Genomic DNA, 6,130 nt, shown 5'->3' on the forward strand with positions numbered 1-6,130 from the left:
TGTTATTCAATTTCTGTTAAATAAACAGTTTTTTCCACTTTTCTCTGTGAAAAAGTTGGGGGAGGGGCCACGTGAATTTGCTTTCTGGCGGGACCCAATTCAGAGGTTTTTCCCAGATTTGCCCTAAACCAGGACAAGACCCTAAACTGAGTTTTACTGTGGAGATAATTCCTATGATAATGCAGAAGGTAAGACCTCTGTTAGCCCTCAGCCCTTCTTTTAACCTTCAGTGCCAGAACTCCAACACCAGAAGCCCTGACTGTGAGCCCAAATAAATGCTTAGTAATATCAGTATATCAATCAATCCCTACAGTAAATGAGAGCAGCAGGGCTGTGCCAGGCACCTCCCTGAAACTGGACACCACAAAGTTGAATCACTGATTTAGAATCTAATTCAAAACATAAATTTAATTTGAAGTCTAGAAGGTGGATGAATCATTTAAACAGAAAAGCTGCTCTTTTAACTCCTTGGGATTTTAAAATCCACAGAGGCTCATATTTCTAAAGTTTGACCTTGACCTAAGTCTCCAGCACAGTCACCCCTCAGGAAGGACATGGGGACTAGTTCACACCCCCAGCCCCAATAGCTGTGACTGCTGGCAGTCAATGCTGTGAAGAAGAACTATTTGGGAGAGGTAAGGCACTCCCTGCTAGAAGGGAACTCCTACCACCATGCTGGTGCCCTTGAGAAACAGGTAATTACATGGGCTTTCAGTTTTAGATTTCTAAAACCTAATACATCTAACCCCAGATTTAATTATAGGCAAACAGAAGCCAATGCCTAGAAATTTCCTGATAGATCAGAAAGATATCTGGAAAACAACTACAGCTTGGGTTTTTTTAAATTTTATTCTCTCTCATCAGTTAAGGTCAAGAATTTTGCCTTTGCAGCAGATCACTCCTGCTTCAGATCAGCACTGTACAACTTCTGATATAACACAGCCTTGCTGAACAATTTACATATTTGCCATCATTTCATGTGTAGACAGAAAATTCCTGTTATATTTGAAGTACAAACTCAGAACTGCGGAGCCTCAGTGCCCTGCTTGGAGCTGCTGCAATCATGCTGTGCTTGTGCAACTCTTGCAAGAGGTCTGAGAAAACTAATCTTTTAGAGGCAGAGTTCATGTTGAAAGCATTTAAAAGAGAATACAACAATTTCAAAGGTCACTGAAAATGAAAGGGAAATGAACATTTTCTTGTGTTTTAAATACCTTTACCTCTGCCAAAGAAAAGGGGATTTGAAGTGCTGAGACAATTCACTCTGCCAATCACCCAGGCAACCCTTGTTCACTGTAGGTGTCTTTTAAACAACAGAATCTGAATAGACAGAAGTACTGAACATTTCACAAAAATAATTCAGATTCCTGTAAAACAATGTTTCCAGTAAGAAAGAAAGCAGGTTCCACAAGCTTCTGGCAGCTTTAACCAAAGCTTTCTCCACTACCATTAATACAGAGTATTCAATAGTCCCAGGAAAGGTACAGGAGCTTATTTGACTTTTGAGAGCTCCCTGTTGAATGTACATAAGAAGTTACTATTCAGTTCTCACTCTGAAGTCAAGGAACAGCAGAAAAGTCCCGAAAAAAAAAAAAAAAGCCAAAAAAACACATCTCAGAGCTGTTTACATTAAAATCCACTCATCACACTTCTAAAATTATGCTGATCAAGGAAGATTTCCCCCTTTGCATATACACATTCAAACAGATTACTTTTGCATAAGTACATAAGAAGTGAAAGCTTGAAAATCTGTTAAAAGATTTATTTATAGTAGCTTGAGTGTGATGTCTAAGATAATTCTTCATGTTACATGAAAATTACTTCATACCAAGTTAGAAAAACCCCATCTGACACCTTTTCACTGTTCTTTGCCAAACTGAAGGTGTTATTTATCAGCCATATGAAAAATGGTGACTGTTTCTGGGAGTCTCTAGTATCTGTCCTGAAGGGGTAATGGCATACCTAAACTGAAAGAATTGTCTGCATCTTTCATTCCCAAGATTTCCAGGAGCCACTGCTAATTCAGGTCCTACTGTTGAACTGAGAATTCTGGTTTAACTGCTAAACATAATTTCTTACGTTACAGACAACATATATAACTTCTTGCTCTCCGAGATTTTTCCTTTCTCATGTTAATTTTCTTCATTCTTCTTATCCTGGGCCATTCCTCATGTTAATCAAATGGTGCTTGAGTTTTTTTCTTCCTACAGTTAGATATCTTGTTTTCTCACAGATATGATTCAGTAGAATTAGTCAATACACTATATGAATAAAAAAAAAAAAACAAACAATATGAAATATATTTCATTTTATGAGATATTTTTTATGAAACAGTACTCACTTTTATTAGCAATCTGTATTCAAATCTATAACCGTTTCACTAGGCCCAGGTTCAAAGAAGAATAACTCCTGTAGGGAAAAAGAAGTTAAATATTTTTTATTTAATGAGGTCCTGTTATGACAGACATTCCCCAAAAGATTTTTCTCAGTAATTTTCTGCCATGAAGTCTGTCCTGTTGTATGAATCAGAGCACCGATTACACATAAAATGAGATTCCAGTTTAGCTCAAATAAACCCATGCTCTAGCTTTGGGATAAAAACCTTTACAATTATTTTAGGGAAACTTGTGAGGACCCACTGAGAAATATTATGACAGCTATAAAATGATGTTCTTATGGCCAAGGCTCCAGAGAAGTCCATTACATCCATAGATGTAATCAGCCAGCAAATCTGCTTTTCCTTTTTGTGCTCTTCAAGATGTTCCATAATGTCTACACCTATACTGAGTTTAAAGGCTTTTCTGGAATAAAAATATTTCTGCTACTGATATTGGTAGTACTATAAAAATAACACAAACCTGCAGATTCTATCCTTCTTCCACCTATCATTATGGGCTTACTTGAGATTTTTGTGAGAACAAATGTAATATCTAAGTCATATTTTCCTCTTCACTTCTTACTTTTAAAATATTTTCTCACGTTTTTCAGAATTGGAAATACAATAAATCTATATTTGCATCAGGATGGTGTATGTGAGCATTTTGAGCCTTGGTGCAGCAGAATTCATTGCAGTACTATGGAAAAGCTAGGGTCCTTTGTCCTTTATCTTGAAAGCCAGAGCTGTTCTTTCAAATTAACTATTTTTTTAATTTTTTTTTTTACTTAGATGAAATGCCAATGAAAAGTAGTCAGTTGTGCACAAAAGAAAGTGACAGACTGGAAGGCAAGACAAAGAAGCACCTTTGATCAGTTGTCCTGGAACTGTAATCCCATGACCTTACCACATGAAGGCTTCTATCTCCTCTACACCATTGCCTTCCTTTCCCCCCACAATACCCCAGCCCTGAAAGTCCTTCCTGCAAGACCAAAATTTTTCTGTGATTCTTGATAATTTTTCTTAGTAACTTTAGTGAGACCTCCAGCATTCTCATTTAACTTGCAATTACATTCCTTCTGTGATTCCTTTTACGAGAAATAAGGGTTCACCAATCAGTGAATATTTAACAGGCCAACATTACTCCAAGTACCTTTTCCCTTTCCTTTTGCTCAGCTCAGTTTGTGTGTATCACTTCTGCTGGGATTCCCCAGCAGCTCTTCTTGAGTCTTTACAGGGAGTCAGAGTGATGCCTTGAGAAGGCTGACCTAGAACCAAGTCTAGACAGAGTTAAGAATAAAGTAGGTATTTATTGAAAGGTCTTAAAGGATACACCTTGGGCAGTACAAGACCCTGGCCAGAGCTACACCCAAGATGAACCTAAAAATGATCACAAAATGAATGACTGGTCACGAGGTTTCACATTTTTATAAGTTTTGGTCCATCTGTGTATCAGTGTTAATTGTCCAATCACTGCTTCAGGTTATGAAGTCCCATCCTTCTTGTTTTCCCTCTTCAGTCCACCATTGTTTATGCTTTTGGGCCTGAAATTTGTAACAACTGCCCTTGGTATCAAGCTAGAAAATAAGTTGTTTTGTCTACCTACTCTGGAGAGAGCTCACTAACACTTAATATGAAGTTCAAAACTACACACCTAGGAAATACATGAAAGCTAAAACTTAAGGCATCAAGAACACCCAAGGTAACTTAGTGTTCATCTGAAAATCACAGGATATTTTGAGGATCCTGATGGGTTTACAAAGGGGATCAATGATGGAACTGAAAAAGCAGTAAGGCTCTGTCAGAGCAGGCCCAGATCATTCTAACAACTGTAGTCTGGGATTTCACTGATTTATATTTTTCATGTGATCCCAGTGAATATGATCACATGCCCAAACCACTGTCATAAATGTGACTGACTGATGAGGTTGTGGAAAACCCAAGGCCTGAAAAGACATTGCTGGGTCACAGGCATCAGTGTAGGGAACCTGTTCATTCAGAAATAAAAATAACAGAAATTGTGCTGTAATTGGGATAATCTCAGTACACAGGCAAAGCAGGGTTTGGAAGGAAAGGCTTTTCTTTTTCTTTTTTTTACCTCTTCTTTTTTTTTTAAATGCAATCTACTAGGGAAGTTGGAAGTACAGATAGGATTTCAGATACACATGCCAAGGTCTGATGAAGGGTTTACGTTGCCTGAAAGCCTTGCCAAATTAAATGACTGGCCAGTTGATATCTAAGTAAAGGAATAAAAATCAGATAAAAAATAAGGTTCTCTCTTTTTGATAGGAGTGACTAACCACATTATTAGGTCACATGTGCTACTTTAAGACAAAATGCTGGTGAAGCCATGTATCCTTATTTACTCATCAGGAATGTAATGAATCTTGTTTCCTTAAAGGCAGCTGAAATCAAAAGAAGGAAATGGAACATTTTGTACTTTCCCTATGTTTTATCTGTGTTTGGGATGGAGCTCTCTCTCCCCTGATCCTCTCCAGGCCCTTTTCCCTGCATTCCAACCTGGGCACAGCAGCAGGAGCACACTCTGCCCATCATATGTGCCCTGAGTGCTTTTCTTGCCACCTATAAGAATCCATAAAAATAATTTAAAGCAGGATTTCAAAATCCATGCCTAAAAACAAAGGGAAGACCAGCAAAAGCTGGTCAGCCCCCACCTGAGTGTTGTCTGACCACCCATCTCAATGGATGCCATGCCACAGAGACACTACTGTCTTAAGTGCTCCTCACAGCCTTTTGATCCACTTACGACATTCTTTTCACTCAAACTTTGCAACCCCATGTGATCTGTAACAATCCAAAACTTCAATTCAGAAGAGAAATGAAACAATAGAATCCTACCAAAAGGAACATCCATAACACAATGTAGCAGCCAGTCACGACTACTCATATTTCTAGTGTGTATATACTTAATTGTATGACTCAGTTGAACCCTGGCATGTTAACATGAAAATGATAATAATTTTGGTCTTCTGTTTCTTTTTATTGAGTCATACACACACACACACACATACACATATTCACCTCAGGTAGCCAGGCAGTATTAACTAGGACTCACAGCTGCACCAGCTGTGAATTGATGGAAAAGACAACAAATCTCCTCCATATCATGGATCTCAAAGTAAGGATATACCCATTAATTTAGTCTTAAATGTTTTACTTGATGAAATTATAAATTAATTAAGTTAGAAAGGTTTCAGTACTTTTCTAGGAAACTTCTCATCATGTTGATCCTTTCTGGTTACTCTTACAAGTACTTCTTCCCCAGGCTTCAAGTAATCATAGACAGGCACCATTCTACCCAAGCCAGGGTTTCTTTATCAAGCCTATAGTCCACTAAAGACAGCCCTGAAACTCTTATTATAAGACATGTAATATACCTTTCTTTTTGTATGTCCTTGTATAAACTCCATAAAAACACATTCTCCCCTTTTCCACAAAGTAGAGTAATAGTTACACCATTTAATTCAAGTAAAACACTTATTCCATCTGCACACAATGCAGAAAGACTGAATGAAAATCTCTCTATTGTGATAATACAGAAATTAGAAATTCTAACATAAAAATACTAAAGCTGTACAGTCAGTGAACCAAGTGAGGAAAACTTCATGTTTAAAATGTTTAAACCCACTCCTATTCTGCATTATTTTCCTTAAAGAGTCTCCTTTTTATTTGAAGTCCTTTCCTCAACTGGGATCAATGTGTACTATACCAGATTTATTATTTTGTGTTAACAGA

At 37.6% G+C, this 6,130-nt stretch overlaps 1 long non-coding RNA gene across 1 annotated transcript in view; it reads right to left on the reverse strand.

Annotated features, from left to right (window-relative positions):
* LOC111932531 (uncharacterized) overlaps positions 1 to 3,613 on the reverse strand; it is a 29,979-nt gene extending 26,366 nt beyond the window's left edge. The window contains exons 1-2 of the long non-coding RNA XR_015274077.1: positions 3,528 to 3,613; positions 2,342 to 2,409 (exon numbers count right to left, since the gene is read on the reverse strand). This is a non-coding gene — a long non-coding RNA (uncharacterized LOC111932531). The remainder of the gene's footprint in view (positions 1 to 2,341; positions 2,410 to 3,527) is intronic.
* Positions 3,614 to 6,130: the final 2,517 nt, after the last annotated feature.

The sequence above is a fragment of the Cyanistes caeruleus genome, chromosome 9 (assembly GCF_971803275.1).
Source record: "Cyanistes caeruleus chromosome 9, bCyaCae1.hap1.1, whole genome shotgun sequence".
NCBI lineage: Eukaryota > Metazoa > Chordata > Aves > Passeriformes > Paridae > Cyanistes > Cyanistes caeruleus.